The sequence below is a fragment of the Antechinus flavipes genome, chromosome X (genome assembly GCF_016432865.1).
Source record: "Antechinus flavipes isolate AdamAnt ecotype Samford, QLD, Australia chromosome X, AdamAnt_v2, whole genome shotgun sequence".
NCBI lineage: Eukaryota > Metazoa > Chordata > Mammalia > Dasyuromorphia > Dasyuridae > Antechinus > Antechinus flavipes.
Window position 1 is genome coordinate 3,214,894 of NC_067404.1, and position 27,189 is coordinate 3,242,082.

The following is a 27,189-nucleotide window of genomic DNA, read 5'->3' on the forward strand; positions in this document are numbered from 1 at the left end:
TTTGTATTTCTTCTCAAATATCTCATGCTTAGCCCTTATAAATGTTTATTGAATGAATAACTGAGATGCCATAGTTTACTTTATTTTGAGATGGTATGATTTGTAACATCTTGACCATCCTTCTCATCCTATGTGGATACTCTCTAGCTCATCAATGTCTCCTTTGCACAACCCCTACCTATTAAACTCCCCCATCCCACAATGGTACTAGCAAGTGTCCCTTCTACTACATCTAGAGTATATCACTAGGTGAGGAACCTTCCCTCATGTGTTTCCATTTATCAGTCAGTAGCCTACCTTTCCTAGCAAAGAGAAATAATGACACAGCAAGATCACTAGTTAGAAAGTATTTATTGCAAAGCTGCATAAACTGCACAAACATGTATCTTTACAAGTTTTTTTTTATTTAATGTAATCAAAATAACACATTTTATATCATAATCATCTCTGTCTCTCATTAGGTCTTAAATTCTTCCCTTCTCCATAGATCCAGTAGGTAAATTCCCATGCTCTTCTAATTTGTTTATGGTATTATCCTTTATGTCTAAATTATGTACCCATTTTGACCTTCTCTTGGTATATATAGTGTGAGATGTTGTTGTATACCTAATTTCTGTCATACTGTTTTCCATGTTTCCCAGGAATTATTTGTTCAATAATCATTGTCCTAAAAGCTGGGGTTTGGGGGTTTGTCAAACAGTAGATTACTATAGTCATACATTGCTTTCATGGATTTTTTTGGTAGTTCCATAAAATAATGTTTGGTTGTTTGATTGATGTGGCATGGAATATTAAATTACTTTAGGTAGAATTTTTATTTTGATGTATTGGTTGAGCTTATCCATGAACAACTGATATTTTTCCAACTGCTTAAGTCAAACTTTAGTTGTGTCTAAATTATTTTATGTTCATATAGTTCCTGAATTTGTTTTGGCAGGTAGACTCCTAGGTTCTTTGTATCATAGTTATTTTAAATGGAACTTTTCTTTCTGTCTCTTGTTACAAGATATTGTTGGTTGTGTGTAGAAATATTGATGATTTATGTTAGTTTATTATATATTCTTCAATTTTGCTTAAGTTTTTAAAGTAGTTTTAAATTTATTCTCTAAGACTCTATGCATGCCCTTTCTACAAAGAGTGAAAGTTTTGTTTCCTTGTTGCCCATTTTTACTTCCTTCAATTTCTTTTTCTACTTTTATTGCTGGAGCTACCATATCTAGTACAATAATAATGGTGATAATAGTCATCTGTACTTCCTGCCTGGTCTTATTGGCAAAGCATATAACTTATCCCCATTACAGATTATGATAGTTGTTGCTTTTAAGTAGAAACTATATTTCATTTTATAGAAGGCTTCATTCCTATGTTCTTTTGCGTGGCTGGATGACAGCCAGGTTGGGAAAGGGGACTTTAGATCATAGACCAGGGGTCCTCAAACTACTGCCCACGGGCCAGATGCAGCCCACTGAGGACATTTATGCGGACCACTGGGTTATGGCAAAATCTGGCCAGAAGTGCCGTTTGACCTAAAGTCGGGCTAGCAACGCACACTTCCAGCACTGTGATGAGGCGGCAGAGACAGAGTGTGAGGCGATACCGAGGTGAGGTGAGTTCCCAGGCCGGGGTGTGTGGTGTGGGGAAGGGAGAGAGATGCAGAAGACGGAGAAGTGATGACCCACAGCCTTGTACAGTAATGGCAGCCATCACAGCAGACAGGCATGGGGGATGTACAGTGCATGCTGCGCATGGCACAGCCAATGACGGGGGAATTCACTGCAGCAGTGAAGGTCAGAAGCGAGAGCGAGAGTGCAGGAAACGGAGGCAACACAGTGCAGAGGCAGCTTGGAGGAAGTTGGGCATTGCAGTCTATGTCTCTGTGTGGGCAAAGTTATTTTGTAGCGCTGTGTGTGTGTGTGTGTGTGTGTGTATATATATATATATATATATATATATATATATATATATATATATGTATGTATGTATGTATGTATTTTACTAATAGCAATTTGGAATCCTTAGGAAATAATGATGTCAAGAAAAAGAAAAATTGACTCGGAGTGTAGGATATTCAAAGAACAGTGGACTTACGATTACTTTTTCATGAAGTACAAGGAAAGAGCTGTATGTCTGATATGCCAGACACTATATTATTCTGTGTTCAAAGAATATAATTTGTGTCGACACGATGAAACTCAATGTAAAGATAAATATAATTATTTGGTTGGAGAAGTGAGAAAAGATAAAATATTAAAACTGAAAAATACTTTGACAACTCAGCAAAATACTTTTTTTTTTTAGATTGAACATGTGCAGTTTTTTTAAACATAGATCAAAAGAGGAAAAAAACATGAGAAGGAAAAAAAAATCCCAAGCAAATAAACAACAACAAAAAGATGAAAATACAATGCTTTGATCCACATTCAGTTTCTGTAGTTCTCTTTCAGGATGTTGATGGCACTTTCTATCACAAATCTATTGGAATTGCTTTGAATCACCTTATTGTTGAAAAGAGCTAAGTCCATAACAGTTGGTCATATAATCTTGTTATTACTGTGTACACTGTATTCCTGGTTTTGCTTGCTTCACTCAGCATCATGTCATGTAAGTCTTTCCAGGTTTTTCTGAAATAATCTTGCTTGTCATTTCTTATAGAATAATAATATTCCATTACACTCATATATCATAACTTATTCAGCCATTCCCCAATTGGGGGTATCCATTCAATTTCTAGCTCCTTATAGCAGCAAAAAGGGCTGCTATAAACATTTTTGCACATGATATCTTTGACATAGAGACCCAGTAAAAACACTGCTGTATCAAAAGGTATGCATATTTTTATAGCCTTTTGGGTATAGTTTCTTTTTTTTAATATTTTATTTTATTTTATAATAACTTTATATTGACAGAATCCATGCCAGGGTAATTTTTTTACAACATTATCCCTTGCACTCACGTCTGTTCCGATTTTTCCCCTCCCTCCCTCCACCCCCTCCCCTAGATGGCAAGCAGTCCTATATATGTTAGATATGTTGCAGTATATCCTAGATACAATATATGTTTGCAGAACCGAACAGTTCTCTTGTTGCGCAGGGAGAATTGGATTCAGAAGGTAAAAATAACCTGGCAAGAAAAACAAAAATGCAAATAGTTCACATTTGTTTCCCAGTGTTCTTTCTTTGGGTGTAGCTGCTTCTGTCTATTATTTATCAATTGAAACTGAGTTAGGTCTCTTTGTCAAAGAAATCCACTTCCATCAGAATACATCCTCATACAATATCGTTGTCGAAGTGTATAATGATCTCCTGGTTCTGCTCATTCCACTTAGCATCAGTTCATGTAAGTCTCTCCAAGCCTCTCTGTATTCATTCTGCTGGTCATTTCTTACAGAACAATAATATTCCATAACGTCCATATACCACAATTTACCCAGCCATTCTCCAATTGATGGGCATCCATTCAATTTCCAGTTTCTAGCCACTACAAACAGGGCTGCCACAAACATTTTGGCACATACAGGTCCCTTTCCCTTCTTTAGTATCTCTTTGGGATATAAGCCCAACAGAAACACTGCTGGATCAAAGGGTATGCACAGTTTGATAACTTTTTGGGCATAATTCCAGATTATTCTCCAGAATGGTTGGATTCATTCACAACTCCACCAACAATGCATCAGTGTCCCAGTTTTCCCGCATCCCCTCCAACATTCATCATTATTTTTTCCCTGTCATCTTAGCCAATCTGACAGGTGTGTAGTGGTATCTCAGAGTTGTCTTAATTTGCATTTCTCTGAGCAATAATGATTTGGAACACTCTTTCATATGAGTGGTAATAGTTTCAATTTCATCATCTGAAAATTGTCTGTTCATATCCTGTGACCATTTATCAATTGGAGAATGGCTTGATTTCTTATAGAGTCAGTTCTCTATATATTTTGGAAATGAGGCCTTTATCAGAACCTTTAACTGTGAAGATGTTTTCCCAGTTTGTTGCTTCCCTTCTAATCTTGTTTGCATTAGTTTTGTTTGTACAAAGGCTTTTTAATTTGATATAATCAAAATTTTCTATTTTGTGATCAGTAATGGTCTCTAGTTCATCTTTGGTCACAAATTTCTTTCTCCTCCACAAGTCTGAGAGATAAACTATCCTATGTTCCTCTAATTTATTTATAATCTCGTTCTTTATGCCTAAGTCATGGACCCATTTTGATCTTATCTTGGTATATGGTGTTAAGTGTGGGTCCATGCCTAATTTCTGCCATACTAATTTCCAGTTATCCCAGCATTTTTTATCAAATTATGAATTCTTATCCCAAAAGTTAGGATCTTTGGGTTTGTCAAACACTAGATTGCTATAGTTGACTATTCTGTCTTGTGAACCTAACCTTTTCCACTGATCAACTAATCTATTTCTTAGCCAATACCAAATGGTTTTGGTGACCACTGCTTTATAATATAATTTTAGATCAGGTACAGCTAGGCCACCTTCATTTGATTTTTTTTTTCATTAATTCCCTTGAGATTCTCGACTTTTTATTGTTCCATATGAATTTTGTTGTTATTTTTTCTAGATCATTAAAATATTTTCTTGGAAGTCTGATTGGTATAGCACTAAATAAATAGATTAGTTTAAGAAGTATTGTCATCTTTATTATATTCGCTCGGCCTATCCAAGAGCACTTAATATTTTTCCAATTATTTAAGTCTAACTTTATTTGTGTGGAAACTTTTTTGTAATTTTGCTCATATAATTACTGACTTTCGTTTAGTAGATAGATTCCCAAATATTTTATGCTATCAACAGTTATTCTGAATGGAATTTCTCTTTGTATCTCTTGCTGTTGGATTTTGTTGGTGGTGTATAAAAATGCTGAGGATTTATGGGGATTTATTTTGTATCCTGCTACTTTGCTAAAATTATGAATTATTTCTAATAGCTTTTTAGTAGAATCTCTGGGGTTTTCTAGGTATACCAGCATATCATCTGCAAAGAGTGATAGTTTGGTTTCCTCATTGCCTACTCTAATTCCTTTAATATCTTTCTTGACTCTTATTGCAGAGGCTAGTGTTTCTAATATGATATTGAATAATAATGGTGATAGTGGGCAACCTTGCTTCACTCCAGATCTTACTGGGAAAGGTTCCAGTTTTTCCCCATTGCATATGATGCTTACTGATGGTTTTAAATATATGCTCCTGACTATTTTAAGGAAAAGTCCATTTATTCCTATGCTCTCAAGTGTTTTTATTAGGAATGGATGTTGGATTTTATCAAATGCTTTTTCTGCATCTATTGAGATGATCATATGGTTTTTGTTTGTTTGGTTATTGATATAGTCAATTATGCTGATAGTTTTCCTAATATTGAACCAGCCCTGCATTCCTGGTATAAATCCTACTTGGTCATAGTGTATTATCCTGGGGATGATTTTCTGTAATCTTTTTGCTAATATTTTATTTAAGATTTTAGCATCAATATTCATTAGGGAGATTGGTCTATGATTTTCTTTCTCTGTTTTCAGCCTACCTGGTTTAGGTATCAGTACCATGTCTGTGTTGTAAAAGGAGTTTGGTAGGACTCCTTCAATCCCTATTTTTTCAAATAGTTTATTTAGCATTGGAGTTAATTGTTCCTTAAATGTTTGATAGAATTTACATGTAAATCCATCTGGTCCTGGGGATTTTTTCTTAGGGAGTTGTTTGATAGTTTGTTCTATTTCTTTTTCTGAGATGGGACTATTTAGGATATTTACTTCTTCCTCTGTTAGTTTGGGCAAGCTATATTTTTGGAGGTATTCTACTATTTCATTTAAGTTGTTGAATTTATTGGCGTAAAGTTGGGCAAAGTAACTCCTAATTACTGCTCTAATTTCCTCTTCATTAGTGGCGAGTTCTCCCTTTTCATTTTTAAGACTAACAATTTGATTTTCCTCTTTCCTTTTTAAAATCAGATTTACTAAGGATTTGTCTATTTTGTTGGTTTTTTCATAGAACCAACTCTTAGTTTTATTAATTAATTCAATAGTTTTATTACTTTCAATTTTATTGATCTCTTATTTTTAGAATTTCAAATTTAGTGTTTGACTGGGGGGTTTTAATTTGTTCCTTTTCTAGCATTTTTAGTTGCAAGCCCAATTCATTGACTTTCTCTTTCTCTATTTTGTGCAAATAGGCCTCTAAAGATATGAAATTTCCTCTTATTACTGCTTTGGCTGCATCCCATACATTTTGGTATGATGTCTCATTATTATCGTTTTCTTGGGTGAAGTTATTAATTATGTCGATGATTTGCTGTTTCACCCAATCATTCTTTAGTATGAGATTATTTAGTTTCCAAAGTATCCAATCCTGTAGCAAAGCTCTCTCCGCAGAGAAGGCTGTGATCATGCGCCACCCCGCTCCAATCTGCTCAGCTGTGAGCTGCCTGCTGTGCTCTCAGCTGCCTGCCTGCAGCCTGTGCCCAATCTAAAACTGTCCCCGCCCTCGGGTGAAAACAGACCTTTCTTGGCGAATCTCAAGGATGTCTTCTCTTGATAACTATTTGTGGGGGTTTTTTTTCAGTCAAGCATTAATTCAGAGGCTTGTAATGAAATGGATAATGAGAGAAAATGTGGAGCTACACAGCTATGTGCCTCCTCTCCGCCATCTTGGCTGAAAGTGTTCAGCAAAATACTTTTGTGAAGCAGATGCAGCTAAATATTTCATCACTGTGAGCAAGTTTTCAAGTTGCCAAGCTAATAGCATGCACTGGCAGACCATTCATGGAAGGAGAATTTATTAAAGAATGCCTTCTTTCTGTTGCTAAAGAGATGTGTCCAGAGAAGGCCGATTTATTTAGTACAGTGAGTCTTTCAGGACCTACAATTACACAGAGGATTGAAGAAATGGGAGACAATCTGCATCAGCATTTGCAAAACTCCATAAAAAAATTTCATATTTTTCCTTGGCACTTGACGAAAGCAATGATGTTCGTGATTCTGCAAAACTTCTTATTTTTATTCGTGAGACAAATGATTATGTTGAAGTCATAGAAGAACTTGCTGCACTGCAAAGCATCAAAGGAACAACTACAGGAGAGGAAATCTATGAAAAGATTTGTGAAACTATGAATGGTTTGGAGCTGGACTGGGCTAAACTAGCCAGCGTGACAACTGATGGTGCTCCTAGCATGGTGGGGTCTAAGAAAGGAGTAATTGCTCTCATTAACCAAGAGATGGAGAAACATCACCATTCTCCTCCAATACCATACACTGCCTCATCCACCAACAAGCATTGTGTAATAAATCACTGAAGTGGGACTCTGTTATGAAAATTGTGATATCTTGTGTTAACTTCATTAGAGCATCAGAGATGCACTAAATCACAGACAATTTCAGGAATTTCTGTCTGAGCTAAATGTTGAGTATGAAGATGTTCTATATCACACAGAAATCCATTGGCTGAGTCGAGGGAGAGTTTTGAAACATTTCTATGACTTACTTCCACAGATGACAACTTTTCTGTTTTCAAAAAACAAAGACGTACCAGAGCTCAATGATGCAGAATGGAAATGGCACCTTGCCTTTCTGACAGATGTAACAGAGCTACTCAACAATTTCAATATGCAACTTCAAGGAAAGGGGAAGCTCATCTATGATATGCAATCACATGTCAAAGCATTTGAAGTAAAATTAGGCCTCCTCATCAAACAAGTGAAAGAGGAAAACTTCTGCCACCTCCCCACAACTCAAAATCTGTTAGTGGAAAAACCTCTGATTGCATTCCCAAACAAAACATGTGTGGATTCACTAGAAAAGTTGCAAAAGGAGTTCCAATTTAGATGTAAAAAGCTTCGTCTCCATGAACAGGACATACAGGTTTTCCATAACCCATTTTCTATTGACATTGAAAATGTGGATACAATTTACCAAATGGAACTGGCTGAACTGCAGAATTGTGACTCTCTGAAAGATGCATTCAAGTCAAACAGCCTTCATAATTTCTATGCATCTCTCCCCTCTGAGACATATCCTCATCTCAGGAACCATGCACTCAAAATGGCAACCATCTTCAGCAGCACTTATTTCTGTGAGCAGACTTTTTCTAGAATGAAACATTTGAAATCGCCAAACAAATCAAGACTAATGGATGCACACTTGCATCACTTGTTACGACTATCAGTGACAAATATGGAACCAGACATTGACCATCTCATTAGCCAAAAGCAGGCCCATAGTTCCCATTGAAATGCTGGTAAGTTTGTTGATTTAACTTTACTTCATTTTAAATATTGTATTTTTTCCCATTTTGTTTCTTCACTTTAAAATAAGATATATGCAGCGTGCATAGGAGTTTGTTCATAGTTTTTGTTTTTACTATAGTCTGGCCCTCCAACAGTCTGAGGGACAGTGAACTGGCCCCCTATTTAAAAAGTTTGAGGAACCCTGTCATAGACTATTAAAGCTGACAAAATCCTTATGTTAAAAGTGTGAAGCTTCAGTGATGTTCCCATCCCCTTCAAAATCAAAAAATACCCTTCTTAGGCAAGAATAGTAATTGAATCAATCAATCAGAATCAAGTGATAACAGGGTCTATATATCTCATCTGGAATCAATCAAAGGAACATCTTAGCAGATTTTGTCTCTCTTTAGGAACTTCTTGTTTAAAAAAAAAAGTAATTCTTTAGGAACTTGTTTGAAAGTTGGTACCCATCCCAGAAAATGATAGAGATTCCTAGGATATGGAAGGAGAGAACAATGAGCAGAATCAAAGCAAGCTGAGCCAAGAACAGGCAGAGCTGGATCAACCAGAGCCAGGAGAAAGAAAAGGGAGGACTTAAATATGGCAGAAAAAAATGAAACTATTCAAAATGACTCTATGAGGATCTGAGTAGAAGACCAGATTGTTGCCAAGTGTGCCCACCTACTCAAGGCTTAAGAAAAGTTCCAAGAAGTTTTCTCCTTCCCCACCTTCCCCTCTTAATACCTGTCTATTCACAGACACTATAGTAATCTGTTTTTGAGCTACATGAAGGTTTCTAATAAGCTGAACTTTTCCTCAACCACAGAGGCAAGGGGTAAAATAGAGATAGATAGAAATGTCAATTTAAGTAGAGAGCCCAACCTCTGACTAAACGTTAGGAATTTTACTTACCTATAATGTTTCATCTAAAAGAAATTTCTTAAAGCTGCAAAAGAGAGAACCATGTAGAGTGAGACAGGGCATTAGATTTCCCCTAGGTTCACTTTGAAAATCAACTCATTTTTGCAGGGGGTCTTATACTTAGTTAAGAGATCATAGAATGTCATGCTAGGGAACATCCTTCAATCATAGAATATGAGAATTGGTTGGACTGAGAGATGAGAGCATGTAGAAGATAACAGTTGGAATGTCCCCAGAACAGAAAATATCAGTGGTTGATTGAATCAAGTTAGCACTACAAAATATCAGAGGAAAATGGGACCTTGGAACCTAGACTGCCATTGCTCCAGACGGATCTCAGACTCTATCTAGAACTGGCCACAGTAGAAGGATTATCAGCATAGAAAAAGATAGACCTGCTAAGGTCTTCAAAATGCTAACTATCATTGTTGGAATGGCATTTGCCTAAGCTCACACAGTTTGTGCAAGAGATCTTCCCAGTTAGTGGGTGCAACTGAGGTCAAGTAATTGATGCTGTTGCCTAGGATCTTTGATCCTTCAAAGCTAATTAAGACCAAACTCTTCTTCCAACCATCTGACCTCAGGCAATTTTTCCAAGGCACAAATAAACTAGTATTAGCCCAGCAGAGTTTAACTCCTGCCATTAACTGAGTGATTTTTGTTCTCTGGTTTGGCTCAATCATTGTAATTTATTGTTGAGATGAATCATTTAATCAATGTAAACGTGAAAGGACAAAGAGGCATTGAAGCCCCCAAGGTAAATAGCCCAACCACTGGGCCCCAAGATGCTTACCCTTGACTTGTTCAAAGAGCAGGGAATATGATGGGGTCTCACACCTCTTACAGTGGGAATTTAGATCAAATCAGCCACCCCACTTTTAGGGTAATAGAGATTTTTCTAGAGGCAAATTTTGGCGTCCAACTAGGAAGCAGCAGCTATTTCCAGTCATTGGTTGCCTTGGTGACTGGTCGTTGCCAAGGATACCTGGAATCCTGAATTGCAGGCATTCAAACTACCTCTTTATTAGGTATCCATTACAGTCCATTAGGAGAAGGGCTTCTTCCCAGCTATATCCTGTACTGCCAGCTGGGAACAGACCTAAATCACTAGGAGCTGCACAATATCAGGATATACCTACATATGTGTATACTGAATATATTGAGATACAGAGAACAAAACAAAGATAGAGTTAGAAATACAGGGACAGAGATGGGTAGAGTCACAGGAAGAGATACAGAGGTGCCATCTGTAGATAACTATGCACAAGGGGAAACAGCAAGCAGCTGTTGCTGTGGAACATGCATCAGAGAAAGGAGCACACATCATCCCAGGCACTCCGATGAGCTTACTGAAGTCCTCCTAGCCAAAAGAAACTGGAGTCCAAACAAGGTTACATTGTTGCCCAGGTTCACACAGGTTCTAAGTATCAGAGACAGCATCTGAACCCAGGTTCTCTGATTCCACAAGAACCAAAGCTCTTATCAAAATACAATTTTGCCTCCCAGTGCAGCTTTTGCCACTAAACCGAGGTTTCCTCAGGGGAAATCAGAACTTGGCTTGTAATTCTCCACAAAGAAAGGATAAAGGTCTTTTTTTTTTTTTTTACATTTAACTTGTAGGTTTATTTGATCCTTATAATGACCCTACAGTGTTAAGAAATTTAAGTATTATTAGCCCCATTTTACAGATAAAATAAATAAGGTTCAAGGATAATAATTATTCACCAGTAGTCACATGTTGACAAATAGTGTATCCAGGTTTTCTTTTTTTTTTTTTAATTTTTTATTTAATAATTACATTATATTGACACTCGTTTCTGTTCCGATTTTTTTTTCCCCTCCCTCCCCCCACCCCCTCCCCTAGATGGCAAGCAGTCCTTTATATGTTGGATATGTTGCAGTATAAGGGATAAAGGTCTTTAAGCTTACATGTGACCATTCAGGTAATGTCAACCTATACAGGACAGCTTTTATGTTTACCTGGTGAAAAATGTAAAGTGCAAAGAAGTTGTACTTGATCACAGTTCTTGAAATATGCACAGCTGACCCTTAAGAAATGCTTCTTTGGGGAAAGGGACCTGTATGTACAAAAATGTTTGTGGCAGCCCTTTTTGTAGTGGCTAGAAACTGGAAATTGAATGGATGCCCATCAGTTGGAGAATGGCTGGGTAAATCGTGGTATATGAATGTTGTGGAATATTATTATTCTGTAAGAAATGACTAGCAGGATGAATACAGAGAGGCTTGGAGAGACTTACATGAACTGATGCTAAGTGAGATGAGCAGAACCAGGAAATTATTATATACTTCAACAGTTCTATATGAGGATCAATTCTGATGGAAGTGGATGAGAAGATCCGATTCAGTTCCAGTTGATCAGTGATGAACAGAACCAGCTACACCCAGAGAAAAAACACTGGGAAATGAATATGCACTGCTTGAATTTTTGTTTTTCTTCCCAGGTTGTTTTTACCTTTCTAAATCTGATTTTTCTTGTGCAACAAGAAAACCATATAAATATGTACACATATATTGTATTTGAGATATACTTTAACATGTTTAACATGTATGAGACTGCTTGCCATCTAAGGGAGAAGGTGGAGGGAAGGAAGGGAAAAGTTGGAACAGAAGTGATTGCAAGGGACAATGTTGAAAAATTACTTATGCATATGTTCTGTCAATAAAAAGCTATAATTAAAAAAAGAAAAGAAAAACCTATCTTTGATAGGTTGGGCCCACAAAAGTCAATACAACTCTTCTTTCCTCTATGGTGGTTCTGTCTGTCTCCCCAGAGTTTATCCTTCAGTTAAGGTCTTCCATCTAGCAAGGAGAAACTCCTCGAATCAGCAAAATGTGCTCTTCTTCCACTGTTAGGGTCCACCTTCCACCTTATTGCTGTCCTTAGGTCTCTATGTTGGGTTAATGATGCTTGAGAGAGCCTCATTGATGGAACTCTACCCCTAGATGTGGATTTAGAGAAGTTTCCACCTAGGAACTTGAACTGCCTTCTGTTGAATGCTGTTTCCACTTCAGAACTTCTATATAGCTCTAGAGTTTTCTGTTATTATTTTTTTAGTGTTTTATTTTTCCCCAGTTACATGTAAAACAATTTTTAACATTTGTTTTTATAATTTCAAGTACCCTATTTTCTCCCTTTCTCATTCTTCCCCCAACATTGAGAAGGCACATGTGAAGTCATATAACACATTTTCATGAAAGTCAAAGTGTAGAACTGTAAGGGTCAGAGATGAAAGGTCACTTTCACTGCAAATAGGAAGTAAACAAGCTGTAATGCTTGAGATCCCCAGAAGTGATTTGCTGTGAGCATTCAGGGACTACCTTGTGAGTGGGAACTCTGATCACATTGAGATTGCTTCATAACAGGAGGTGTCTCCTTCTCTGATTGTCTGTACATGTGACCTCATAGACCCTATTTAAGCTCCAAGGAGGAGGAAGTCGCTCTCTTTAACCTGGTATTTGTAATGTTCTTCTCTAAAGTATAATGTTCTCTGGGAGCAGATTTCTTGTGGGGCTTCTGGAGGCAGCTTCGTTTCAGTTCAGAGTAATAATTACCTCAAATGCAGCCAGGAGTTAAAGTCTAAATCCTTTATTGTTTCCTTCAGAGTCTTATTTCCTTCACTTGGGGCTCAGCTGGTTCTCTTAGAGCCCTATCTCTCTCCTTGGTTCTGAAAGCTCTTGTCGCTAGTCCTTTGTCTTTTCCAGCTTCTGCCTCTAGCTCTCTCTGAATCCAAAGCCTCCAGCCAGCACAAAGGTGGAATATGGAATGAATCTGACTCCGCCTCCAAGAGTGGGCTTGTGGGTCTCCCTGACTTGTGAATTTCCTGTACTCCATCCTGGTTGAGGCTCCAAGCTTATATATGCTCTCTTAAAGGTGTGAATCTTAAAGATGTGAAAGGTATGAACTCTAATAAGTACTAAGTTCATTAGTGAACTAGAAAACTGTTAAGTGCCATCCTAAATTTGATAATTATTATCTCTACCAATTCCAGTGACTTGTAAGAATTCTAACAGGTGTTCACCTGGGAGTTGACAGGAGGTCAAGGGCAAGATGTGAACATGTGAATAAAAGACTTTGAGCTTACACATGGCTGCTCTTGAGCATGCTACGAGTATTTACATAGAACAAAACATAGACCCCTCAAAAATTATCTCAAAAAATATAGTGACAAATTATTCTTCAGTGTGTATTCAGACACTATAAATTCCTTCTCTGGAGATGGATACTTTGTGTCATCATAAGTCCTTCAGGGTTATCTTAGATCATTGCACTGCTGAGAATAACCAAGTTATTCACAATTGATCATCTCACAGTATTGCTGTTACTTTGTAATTAGTACATTTTACTTTGCACAAGCTCATGGAAGTCCTTCCATGTTTTTCCTGAAAGCGTCCTACTCATCATCATTTCTTTTAGCACAATAGTATTCCATCATAATCACATAGCACAATTTGTTCAGCAGTTTCCCCAGTTGATGGGCATCTGCTCAATTTCCAAATTTTTCCCTAAGAAAAAAGCTGCTAGAAATATTTCTGTACCTATAGGTCCTCTTCCTTTTAAATCTCTTTTTAGATGCAGCACCAGTAATGGTGTTGTTAAATCAAAGGGAATACACGGTTTTAAAGCATTTTGAGAATAGTTCAAATTGTTCTACAGAATGGTGGAATCAATTCACATTTGTGCCAAAAGTGCATTAGTGTGTCATTTCCCCCACGTTTCGTGTAACACTTGTCATTTTACTTTTCTCTCTTATTAACCAATCTGATAGATATGAAATAGTATGTCAGAATTGTATTAATTTGCATTTCTTCAAATAATAAAGAGCTAGAGAGTTTTTTTATGGCTATAAATAGCTTTGGATACTTCATCTGGAAACTTCACATTTATCAATTAGAGAACAGCTCCTATTTGTATAAATTTGACTCAGTTCTCTATGTTTCAGAAATGAGATCTTTTAGTAGAGAAAATGGTTTCAAATATTTTTCATTGTTATGATTTCTTTCAATTTTATGCATTCCCCTGTTCTCTTATCTTTCTCCTTCCACTCTGTCAATCCTCAAAAGTGCTTTGTTTCTGATTATTTAGTCCACCTATCTTCCCTCCCTTTCTTATCCACCACTTTCCCTTTTTTCCTGTAAGTTAAGGTAGATTTCTATACTCACTTGAGTGTGTATATCAGTCTCTCTTTGAACCAGCACCAATGAGAGCAAAGTTCACTCACCCCTCTTTCCCTCTCCCTCTTCCCCTTCGATGTAAAATCTTTCTTTGCCTCTTTTATGTGAGATAATTTCCCCCATAACACCTTTCCCTTTCCCTTTGTTCATGTACTTCAACAGCTGTTTAGTGAGAGTTAGCCAGGAGGCATTTGTACTTCATAAGGCTATACCTGCATCCTGCAATTTTTTCTTCTGATCTTTTCTGGTTGTCCAAGGAGGACCAGTGTTCTAACCCAAACCTTTTGTTTGTTGTTTTTTTGTTTTTGTTTTGTTTTGTTTTGTTTGTTTATCACTCTATCTTCAAATGAAGTGTCATTTTGTTTTGGGAAATCTGCAGAGCTTAGAATTTTCTGACTACTTTTCCATCTTCCCAGAATTCTATTCTTTAGAGTCATTATTTAAAAGTATATGGAGGGGTTTAGGGGAGAGCTCAGGCCGCTCTCTGATTTTATTCTCCAATCGTGGTTCCACCACCAGCAGAGAATCAATAGGAGAAAAGCATGCTCCACACACACGCACAAAAAGATGAAGAATTAATACTAATAAGAGTTGATAATAACACTTCTTTATTTTGTCAATTTCAAAGGCACTTTGGAAAGATCTTCTTTGAATCTCACAATCACTCTGTAATTTACTTAGCATAGGTATTATTATAACCATCACCCACCATTTTACAGATATGAAAATTGAGGTTTAGAGAGTTTTAGTGGCTTGCCTATGGTCACATAATGAGTAAGGCAGAACTTCAGTCTGAGCCTTGTGACTCCAATTCCTGTTATCTATGCACTATGGCAATTCACCAGTAGCAGGGCAGCAAGTGTTGGGGAGAAAAAAGGCTCAAATTTGAAGTAGTTTTAAAAGGAAATTTATGGAGTCACTTAGTAGAGGAGACTGAGCCACACAAAAGGATGTGGCTTCCCCTCGACCACACTCTGGAGGGTTTGTTTGTATCATATAGGGCTTAATCCTTCAAAAGACACGGCAGGAACAGACGCCTGTGCATGCTTGGATGCGCCCGTTTCCATCCTCACCCGTTCTGGTCTTTGTTTCCTGCCTGAAGAAAGGAAGAGGTTGAAAGTCGTCCCTTCCCCAGACTACCCTTTTCCTCCTCTGCCCTGGAACTGATAGAAAAAAATCCAAGGCCCATTGAAGGGCTGGTGGTTTACAGATGCCCAGGACACCCTTCCCTCGATCTCCTCCTTAGCGGCCTGGCCTCAGGAACGTAGGACCGTGGTCAGCGCTGGGTCCACTTCCAGGTGGAAGATGCACTGTGTCCCCCCCGCCCCAGCCATTCTGGGGGATAGGAGCCAAGAGAAATGATTGGGACAGAAATCCCATTGCTCTATGCTTGACATCACAGAACCCCTTCCTCTTTTTGCTCTTCCTTCCTCCTTTGCTCTGGGAGGAGACAAGCCCCGCCTTTAGTGACGTCACAATGACTGCTCCCTCCCAACTTCTATTAAATGTAAGTCTCCTTTGTCTCAGTGTGAGGATGTGTGGAGACAAGAACAGTTGAAAGTCTGCCTGCCCCCCGTTCACTTCTCTTCCCTCCCTCCTTGAGACCCCTCCTCTCCATTATCCCCATCTTCCAGATTGACGAATCCGAAGAATCTTGCTAGTGCCTAAGAGGTTGTGAGAGAGGTAAGAGTCCCCTCCCCTGCTCCTGCGTCAGCCCCTCCTTTTTTCTCCATCTTTTCTTTTTTCTTCCCTCTACCTGCCGTCTTTTCATAAACCTCTCTCCTCCCTAATTGGCTTCTTTCTCTGCCCAGGAGGATGTGTGGAAGGTGGGTGGAAGGTCCTGAGAGTATCCACACCTTTGTTTTTGAGTATGTTGTGTATGTCCGTAGGATAATCTCTGTGTGAGAATGTCTGCGTGGGTATGGGAGGGAGTGTACGAACCTGTAGGAATCTCTATGTAGCTGCTCCTCCTGGACTTCCCAGGGCTACATTTGGAGGATTAGTTGGTTGGGGGTGGGGCTGTTGTGTAATGGTCTGAGGTGCAGTGAAAACCAAGCAGGGAGAAGCCTTTGAGGCATCCTTCAAACCACTCCTCAAATGGATTTTTCCAACCTTTCTTTCTGCCTTCCTTCCTCTCATCCTTGGCTTGGCCTTGGAGCTGGAATGAGAGGAGACAGCTTAAATTTTTTTGAAAATATTTTATTACCCAAAATTTATTGTAATATCTTGTTTTGAAGATGAATGGAAATGGAAATTATAGGAATATCAGCATATTTTATTGTAATAAAATCTCAGTTACAAAAATATAAGCTTATATAGAAAAATAAGAAATGGTTATTTTATTTCTACATATCTCCCTTTTACAAAATTATTCACCTTTAAATTTTTTTCTCCCCCTTAGAAGCATTTTTTTTCAATTAAGTGTAAAGATAATTTTCAACATTCTTTTTTGTAAGATTTTAAGTTAGGAACTCTTCCCCTCCCCTTCTCCATATTGTCTTTATTGTCTTTTTTGTTTAGTATCCTTTAATGTAATGATATAATTATATTTTGTTCTGGTTACAACTAGCACCTGATGAAGGGGACTTTCCAAGTACCTTGTTTCAGAACAAAATTGGAGAATTGTTCCTGAACCTTCTTCTTTCTATGATTTAGTGCCTGACAGGAATTGTTTAATCTCCTTTTGAGAGATGTTGCATTTTCTCATATAGATAGCTTGGATTTCTTTGTTTGAAAACGTCCTGTTCATATTCTTTGACCTGTTGAAGAATGGTTCTTAATCTTGGAAACTTACTCTTGGAATCAGTTCTTTCTATGTGTTGCATATGTGCCAGTCCTCAGAGAACTTTGTTACAAAAATGTTTTTCCTCAATTATGTGTTTCCCTTCTGGTTTTAACTGGATTAGATCTATTTACCCCCAAACACTTCACTTTATAGAAGTACAATTAATCCATTTTATTTTCTGTGGTTTTCTCTGTTGCTTCTTCTGTCATAACCTCTTCCCTTATATACAGATGTGACAAGTCATTTTCTACTTGCTCCTCTAATTTGATATTGATTACCTTTTTGCATCTAGTTCATATATACATTTGTACTTTAATTTTATATTTGGTGTGAGATGTTGAGGATTTATCAAATTTCTGCCAGACTGTTTTCTCCTTATTCTATTTGTTTTTATTAATTAGTGTGTCTAGTCAGAAGTATGTGAATGGAAGATGGGTTTGGTACTGTTCAGTAATCAATAGCTCCCCCCAGTTATTCTCTGGAAAATATTGAAAGGCAATTTCAAGAATATCATAAAAATGCAATGGGATGAGAATTTGAGATGCTGGAGTTGTCAAGTCAACTTCTCTGTGACTATTTTTCAGATTATAGAAATAGTAGTATCTGGCAATGGAGAAATCACTATTATATAAACCCTTAATATTATTAATCAAAAACAAAATTCTAAGCACTCTCTATATGATAGACACTGTGATTATTGTTGTAGTTGCAAGTAGATGCAAAAGACAGGAGCCTTTAGTCTACTGAGGAAACATTAATGAGCTGGAGAATATCTTGATAAGATGAACTGGATGGTCAAGAGGCTAAAATTCATGAGATCAAAAGAGGAAGAAAATTATGGTGTCTCAGTTATTCTTTCAACAAATATTTATGAAGGACTTACTAAATGCCAGGCACTAAGGAATAAAAAAAAAAGCACAGCAAACGACATTCTCTTTTCTCAAAGATCTCACATTCTACTAGGGAAGACAATGTACAAACAGCTGTAGTACCAACAAACCACAGAGAGGATAAATTGGAAATAAACAAGAGAACAAGAGCTCTAGAGGTAAGGAGGCCAGGAAAAGGCTTCTTGTAGAAAGTGGGATTCTAAATGGGACCTGAAATAAGTCAGGGAAAACAAGAGGCAGATATGAAGAGGGAGAATATTGCAGGGAGGAGGGGCAGCCTTTGAAAATGGCCAGGAATGAGGGATGGAGTGTCCAGGGTAAATAACTGTTAGGAGGAGGGGGGTCACTGCAGAACAGGCTGTCTGCAGGGAGAGTGTAGGTATGGGAGGAATGCACAGATGGGAGCACCTTATAATGGGCTTTGAATGCCAAACAGAGGATTTCATATTTATTCCTTTAGGTGAATGGGAGCTATTAGGACATCTTGGGGTGGCAGGTGTGACAAGGTGTTGGGAAGATCACTCTGGCAGCTGCATGGAGGACAGACTACAGTGGGCAGAGTTCTATGATAGAAAGTCAACCCAGCAGTTACTGAAGTAGTCCAAGCATGAGGAGATGAAGGATGTCTACCCTGAGTTTTCTCCAGGATCCCTTGCAGCTTCTTCAAGTGTATAGAGGGTGGGTCCTTGTCAAATGGATCAGACAGAAGTCAGGGATTAGAGCAATGGGTGGATCTTGCAAAAAGAGTAAACTTGATTCAGAAACACCCATCCCAGATCGATTGAGAGAATCCTAAAGTAAAGTGAAGCCTGGACTGCTTCCTGTCCCTTCCCAGGTTGCTTTATTTCTTCAGCTAGCTTGCCCTCCATACCCTGTGAGTTGCACCTGGTTGGAAGTTTACTGGAGCTGCTGGCCCTTTCTCTATGGGACATACTTCCCCCTGATGGTTGTGAGAGAAGGAAGAAGACTGGCTGGGCTAGAGAATGCTGTCACTGCAAGACTTTGCTGTGGTTTTGTGTGCATTGGAACAATTGGGCAGCCATTGTTTCTGATACAGATGAGGAAGGTGGGCTCTGTCTTTCCAATGATTTCTCCCCTCCATGATACCTGAGCCAGCCAGGCTGAAAGCAAGGCTGGTGGCTTAAAAAGGCCTGGTCTTGCCAAGGTTCTGGGGTTCAGGGCAGGGGGTTGTCTCTATCTGGGTCTGTGGGGAGACATTGGACAAGGTGGGAATGATATATTGATTTGCTTGCCATATTCTGCACCCCTTTCTCCCTCAACTGCCTTTGAAAGGCAATGGCCACCACTCTGAACATGTCAATACTCTGAAGGAAGCAAAGCATGTCCTGAAGGACTATTCCCAAGCACTCTTTTTATTATTTGCCAAATAGTCAGGGAAAGGGTGGCCATGGCAACACATCCACTTGCATTTTCTTGATGTTTTTGACAATGTCTTTCAAATTTTACCAGAGATAAACTGGTGGAGGCTTCTGATTACTATGGACCCCAAACCCATCTCCTATTTAAAGAGATCCCTGTTCTGTCCCAGCCATAAATGAATGAATTCAGGAAAAAAGCATTTGTTGAGCTCTTACTATATGCACAGAACTGTACTAAGTGATGAGGTCCTGGATGGTTGGTCCAGTTGGAAGAGAAAGACTGAAGATGAAGAAAAGTATGATGTGTCAGTTATTTAGTCAAATAATTAGTCATTTAGTAATTTAGTCAAATTCATAAAGTGCCTACAAAGTGCCAGGCTTTGGGAAGAAAAAGAAAAGCCAAAGACTATATCTTTTCTTAAAGGTCTCAGATCTAATGGGGAAAACAAGATACAAACAGCTGAATTACAGTGAAATCACAGGATGAATTTGAGGGCATAAGATAGTCAGTAGAGAATGAAGAAGAGTTAAGCATATAGAAGTGATTTTTGTAAATGGTCTTTTAAAGAAGTTTCATCCCAAAAGAGATGTGTTGTATGGGATGATGATCAGAGGGGAGAAATGGATCTAGGCAGAGAAGTTTTTAAGAGTGGGGGAGAGATGGACATGTTTGTAAGTAGAGGGAAGTATCCAGTACACAGGAAGATATTGAAGTGAGACAACTGGATGAAAGAGGGAGTAGTCTGCTGGAGGAAATGGATTGGAAGGGGACCACTTATGCAGGTATCCAGGAATTTGGCTCACTAAGGAGTAAGCCCATTTCTCTGTGTGAGACAGGGCAGAGGAGACAATGGCAGAGAACATCCAAGTGATATGAGTGGAAGAGGAGGGAATAAGAGGAAGCTCTCAGGGAATGACCTCCATATTTTCAGTAAAATGTGAGGCAAGGTTCTCAGCAGAGAAGGTGGGGACATGTTGTGGGAAGGAGTCATGGGAGTTTTGAGGAGGATGAAAATTTTTGAAGAACCATTGTGGTGAGTGGGAGAGAGAGTTAATTAGAGAAGTATAAAAAGATGACCTTGGGGCTGTAAGAGAAGTTTTGTCAACTTTTTTTGCAAATTAATTGCTGTTTTAATAGGGAAGAAAGAGGCATGGATCAAATCCAGTGGAGAAACAATGGTAGACATCAGTTCTCGCCCATAGGACTTGGAAGTGAAATGAATTTAGCGCCAGCCCTTTACCAATTCACTGTCAAACATTTTCAGATTGGGAAATGGAAATGAAATGACATTTTGGGCCATGCCTTTCATTATTCTATTAATATAGCACAGCAGCTGTAGGAAAAATGGGGTTTTCAGGAAAGTGAGCTTCTTTTCATAGTGGATCTATCTTTTTTCTTTGATGATGATACAGGATTCATTGTTGTCTGTGGGGATGACAGATGATCAGTGTGGGTCAGGGCACATCTGACAATTTTGAGTCATTGTTCAGTTGTATCTGACTCTGTCACCCCATTTGGGATTTTCCTGGGAAAGATATTAGAGCGGTTTGCCTTTTCCCTCTCCAACTTATTTTCCAGATAAGTAACTGAGGCAAAGAGTGTTAAGTGATTTGCACAGAATTACACAACTAATAAGTGTCTGAGGCCAGATTTGAACTCCTGAAGATGAGCCCTCCTGACTTCAGGTTCAGCACTCAATCCACTGAGCCACCCAGCTGCCTGTGGTTGTGCTGCCATGTTCCCACTGGTTCCCTCTGATGCCTAGGTGAGTGTTACTAGAGTAGGTGGCTTACAGAGAGCATGCTTCATAGAGCTTTCCAGGGTCTTTGGTGCTGAAGTGATATTATTTATCTTTGATGATATCTCATCTAAGCTTAGATGGCATGTAAAACCTTGAAAATGTATTTCAGCAAAAGGTAAGTCTGAGATAAGATCTTCTCACCTTAGAGGGAGAATAGGATGTGAACAAGAATGGTGTCAAATGTTCATGTGGTGAAACTGGATCCTTTTAGGGAATGACTTTTAACATTTAAAAAAATAAACTTACTTCTCATCCTTCCAGTCTTCTACAGATGAGGGTTGTCTAGTGATATGGGAATTAAAGAGGCAGCACAATCTCATAGACACACTGCTGAAATCTGAGATAGGAAAATCTGATTTCACATCCTACCTTACTGGCTGTGGACACTCCCTGGAAGTGTGACCTCAGACACCTCCCAGCACCACTCAGGGCTTCAGTTTTTTCCTCTGTAAAAGGAAAAGTCCTGACTAATTGACCTTGAATGTTGCTTCCAGATCTCTGAGCCTAAGTGAGATGTAAGACAAGCCCCTTTACTTCCCTGGGCTTCAGTTTCCTCTGTAGCATAAGGGGATTGGACAAGGTGGACTGAGGGTGCCTTGAGCTGGAGATTTAAGTCTATGATCCTCTGGATTCATTTGGTGGTTTAAGGTAAGGACTGGATGAAGAGGGAAGTGAGGCAGCAGGTAGAGAACACACATAAGAGACTTGAAGGAGAGGCGTGGCTTGGGGTGGAGGCCGTGGTCCAATGGCTAGAATAGTGGGACAAAGAGTTGGAGGAGCCAGATTAGAGAATCAACTCTACTGCTTATACAAAGATATATCTAGAGTCTCCCTCACTATCTGATTTTTGTATAGCCTAGGCTTAATTTTACTTTGAGCTTTGGGCTTTCCTGATTTGACATTGTAAAGTTTTGTTCAAAACTGGCTAGGTATTTAACAAATATCATTCCTAGCTCAGACCAGCCCTCTTCTAGTACATTTTTGCTCCAAGTTTTGTCTTAGTCTGTGGCTGTATTTTCACTTTTCCTGGAGCACAGCCTCTGGACTTGGTTGCTCACCCTTTCCCTTGGATTCACCTACTAGTGAATCTCTGATATGGCTTCTTCTCTGTCAACCAAGTAGCAGGACATGGTCATTTGTCTCCTCAGCTTCTTGGGTCAGGGATGACATAGGAGACAGTTTTTGGACTGACCTTGGACCCTTCAACATCTTTTTCCTGTATTTATTGTGTGTACTGAGTCACCTCAGGTCTCCATTCTTGAGGTAAGTTTCTGAGAGCCTCTAGGGGCTCCTGGTTAGATGCCTGGACCCCCTGAGGTCTGCTGGGTCCCCTCATCGATGCTCCTTGTGGGTAAGATAGCATCCTGGATCCTGAGAGGATCCTCAAGCTTCTGTCTGCCTTTTTCTTTATACCATGTGGGAATTGCCCAACAGCAATTACCTCCAGTTTCCTCCAGTTCAGACATGGCCGGGGCAGACATGCATACATGTCTCTCCCAGCCCATTGATTGCTTTTGTCTCCTACTTCTTGGAGAAAGGAGAGTGAGCTCAGCCCCTCTCCCAGACCATCCTCTTCCTCCTCTACTCTGGGGCTATTGTAGCTACTGGGCTCTTCCCTTCTGTGGAGCCTACAGATCCTCTGCCTCCCTGCTATCCCTGTGGTCCACATGCTGAGCTCCATAACTACCCCGAACCAGCCCCAGCAATTGCCCTTAGGAACCTGCAACCCTGCTCAACTCCAGGCCCTTTTGCAAGTAGAAGATGCATTCTGACACCCTCCCCTCACCAGGCTGGGAGATGGGAGTTGAGAGAAATGATGGGGGGTGGCTTTCCAGTGCCCTGGGCCTGCCAGAATATAGCCCCCTCCCCTCTCTTCTCCCTCCTCCTTTTTCTCTAGGTGGAGACCAGCCCTGCTGGCAGTCTTCTCTGTCAGAGATGGAGGAGGAAGAGGGATTTCCCTTTCCCTCTTGAGTCTGGAAGGGATCTGTGTGCAGCTGGAAATTTGCCTACCCCCAGCCCCCCTCCCCTTTACATCAGCCATCACAAAGACCCCCACCCCTGCCTGACAGATACAGAAGTTCCTGCACTTATCTGCTTAGACGTGTGAGGTAAGCCCTCTCTCCTGGTATTCCCCATCCTGCCCCACCTCCCTCATTCCCCTTATTTTATTCTCTTCTGTCCCCTCTTCAACCTTATCCTGAACCTCCCCTCCCCCCACCAAATTAGTTTGTTTTAATTACTGAATGGATAGATGTGGGCATGAATGGAGGTTGTCATGAATATTAATACCTTTTTTATGCCTCTGCTTTATTTTAGATAGGACCATATGTGTGCTTATGTATGGGTGTTTGGGTCCATGTGTTTACCTGTGTGGACCTCCTCCTCCAGGTCTGCTCCTCCCTGGTGCTTCTTGCCTGCCCAGGTCTCTCTTTGAATGTTTAGGTTTGGGGGGCAGTCAGTATGGTGGGTTGTGGAAAGATGGAGGCCAACAGGGAGAAGCCTTTAGGGACACTTCTTCTCACCCCATCTCAGGTGGACTTTTCCATCCTTCGTTCAGTCTTGGAGCTAGGGACAGAGGAAACAGTATAGGAATTCATCCCATCCTATTCTCCATGTGTTCTCTTTTGTTTGAGCTTCTTTAATTTTGTTTTTCTTCTGGTTCCAACCATCACCTAGTAAATGCAATGTTTCCATGTTCCTCATTTTGGAACAAAAAGAGAGACTATCCCTGACCCAGTGAATCTGTATGATTTACAGACTATAAGAAGAGAATTGTTTTAGTTTCAGTTATCTCCTTATGAGGAAATTGGAGTATTTTGTTATAGGGCTCTTGATAGGTTGCATTACATCCTTTGAAAAATCCCTATTCTTTCACTTATTGCGAAGGGGCTCTTAATCTTGGAAACCGGAATCAGTTCCTTCCATGTCTTGCCTGACTACCAATCCTTAGAGAAGTTTCCTGCAAAGATGTTTTTCCTCATTTAACTATTACCCTTCTCATTCTAACTGTATTTAATCTGGGCAAAAACATTTTAGCTTCATAGAAGCAGAATTATTCATTTTATTGTCTGTGATCTTCTCTATGTTTTCTATCATGACATCTTCCCCTATCCATAGATGTGAAAAGTAAATTCCTCCATACTCCTCTAATTTGCTGTTGTTGCCCCTTTTACACTTAATTCATGTGTCTCTTTGTAGTTTAACTTTACAGGTGGTATTTGTTGTTCCTGTCCTGTCAGATTTCTGGCAAATTGCTTTTCCCTTATCTTATCTTTTTTTAAGCAAACTGTATGTCTTCTTCTGTCCCAACCCACATACCCTTTTCACTGACCTGAGCCTACTGCTGGATTTATTAAACACTATTTTATTTGTTTGATTCTGTGTTATTTACCTAAGCTTTTCCACTGATTAACCTCTCAGTTTTACCAAAAAGAAAAGAAAAACTTAATACTTTTTCCCTGATAACATTTAAATTTTTTAACTTTTTAACCACAAAATTTTGAATTTCAAATTCTCTCTTCCTCAAATTGAGAAGGCCAGCAATTTGATATGGTTTATACATGTGCAGTCATGCAAAACACATTTCCATGTAAATCATTCTGTAAAAGAAAACAGAGAAAAACCCAAGAAAAATAAAGGAAAAAATATCTTTAATTTGTACGGTCCATCAGTTCTTTCTTTGTTGATGAAGAGCACCTTTTATTAATAATCCTACAGAACTAACTTGGATTATTGTATTGCTGAGAATAGCTAAGTTTTTCATGATAGATCATCATATAATATTGCTGTTAGTATACAGTGTTCTGGTTTTGCTCATTTGAATTTGTATCAGTTCATGTAAGTCTTTCCATGTTTCCTCCGAGAACATAATGTTCATTTCCTAAAGCACGATAGTATTCCAATACATTAATATACAATGTTTTCAATCATTCTGTAATTGATGGATATAGCCTCAATTTCCAGTCCTTTACCACTATAAAAAGAGCTGTTAAATTTATTTTTGAAAATATGGTTCCTTTCCCCTTTCTTCTCTGAAAGCTTTCTATCCCTTTCAAATACATACCTAGTATTGGTTAAGTTATGTATGGTTTTATAGCCTTTTGGGCATAGTTCCCAAATGCTCTCGAGAATGGTTAAATTAGTGTACAACTTCACCAATAGTAAATTAATGTTTTAATTTCCCCAAATCCCCTCCAACATTTGTCACTTTCCTTTTCTATCATATTTGCCAATCTGGCAAGTATGAGGGAGTAGCTCAGACTTGTTTTAATTTACATTTCTTTCATCAGTAGTTATTTAGACCATTTTGTTTCATATGAATCTAAATAGCTTTGATTAGCTAAAAACTGCCTGTTAATATCCTTTGACTACATACCAATTGAGAAATGCTTCTTATTTCTATAAATCTGAATTTATATGGTATACACACTAGCTTGAGATATGAAGGATGAAAAAAACAGGTAAACCTTCAAGTTATCCTAACTACCACACACACCCTAACCCTAACCCTAACCATTTCTACTGCTCTCACTATTGAATTGGGATGAAAGCTCTTGATTTTTGTGTCATCTAAATCATGGAAGGGCCAATGGGCTTAGAGAGGTATGTGTGTGATGTTGCTAGACTCAGGTCTTAGGCTTTCCACAATGAGGCCTTTGATATTGATTCCCTCCCCCTGACTTCCCCCAGACTTGGACCTGCCTCAATGCTGAGCAGCCCAGATTCCCTTTCCAGATGTTGTTCCCATTTCAGCAGGGCTGGCATCTATGGCACCTCTGGGATATTTGCCAGGTGTCTGCATGGAGACAAACTGTAATGTATTTTCAAACATAAACTCCAGAGAGCAGAATGTGATGTCATTCTTTACAATCTCTGCCATTGGCAAAGAGCCCTAGTCCTGTTGCAGGAGTGCAGATTGCAATGGAGATCCTTCTATATATTTTCCCATGTTTACTTTGTGTAAACTTGACCTTTGGATATCCATAGGTAACTTAGCCATTTACTGTTTATTGATTTTTATGTTTATTGATGCCTTTTGAGGAAACCAACTGAATTCCTTTTCGATGGAGGTGATATCCCCAGAAAAACATTTACGGGGCAACAAAACTAGGAGGTAGCTCCTGGTTAAAGACCTTCAGCAAGTTGTTGTATTTTGCTGAGAATCCCTTCTCTGTTTTCCCAAAAGAAGTCTCCCTAGGTGAAACAAGAGTGTCAGGTGTCTCCAGAGCATGCTTAGAGAGCTTTATGATTGGGAAGCCTTCCTTGTCTGGAACTTCATACAGCTTTTGTTTTCTACTGCCTTAAGGACAGTAGCCCAAATATCACCTGTGCCTGTAACTCTCAATGTCATCCACCCTTCCCTTCACATCCTCCTTCCCCTCGGTGTCCTCCCCTCTCAGTTTCTGTAAACGGGTCACCCCTCAAACACCTTAAGGTGCCCCTCAACCCCAAGCTTAGCACCCTGGCCTCAGGAAACCAGGACCCTGGTCAGCGCCGGGCCCACTTCCAGATGGAAGATGCCCTATGGCTCTCTCTCCTAAGCAGGCTGAGCGATGGGGACTGAGAGAAATGATTTGGGGGGTGGGGGCGCTTCCACTGCTCTGAGCCTGATGTCACAAAGTTCCTTCCTCTCCCTCCTCCCTTCCCCCTCTCTCTGGGAGACTAGCACCGCCCTGCGATGATGTCACAGCGTCTGCTTCCTCCCACCTTCTATTAAATGTAAATCTCCTCTGTGTGAGGATGTGCAGGGACGAGAGCATTTGAAGGTCTCCATACCCCTCGTCCTCTTTCCAGACTGACCGATACCGAGGGTCCTGCTAATGCCTAAGCGGCTGTGAAAGGTAAGCGCCCCCAACCCTACTCCTGCCTCAGCCCCTTCTTTCTCTTCTCTCTCTCTTCCCCACCCCCGCCTTTTCATGAACCTCCTCCCTCCCCAGTTGGCTTCTCTTAGTGCTCAGGAGAATTTGCGGAAGGGTGGGGGGAAGGTCCTGGGGGTATCAACA

General features: G+C 39.5%; 1 protein-coding gene and 1 pseudogene across 1 annotated transcript in view; both read left to right on the plus strand.

The window, feature by feature from the left end:
* Window positions 1-27,189, plus strand: part of LOC127542777 (synaptonemal complex central element protein 1-like) — a gene marked incomplete at its 5' end in the record, with an annotated part of 96,545 nt that overhangs the window by 48,337 nt on the left and 21,019 nt on the right. The gene's annotated exons all lie outside the window — the stretch shown is intronic.
* The window catches only part of LOC127542976 (ubiquitin-conjugating enzyme E2 K-like), a 43,656-nt pseudogene continuing 32,262 nt past the window's right edge, over window positions 15,796-27,189 (plus strand).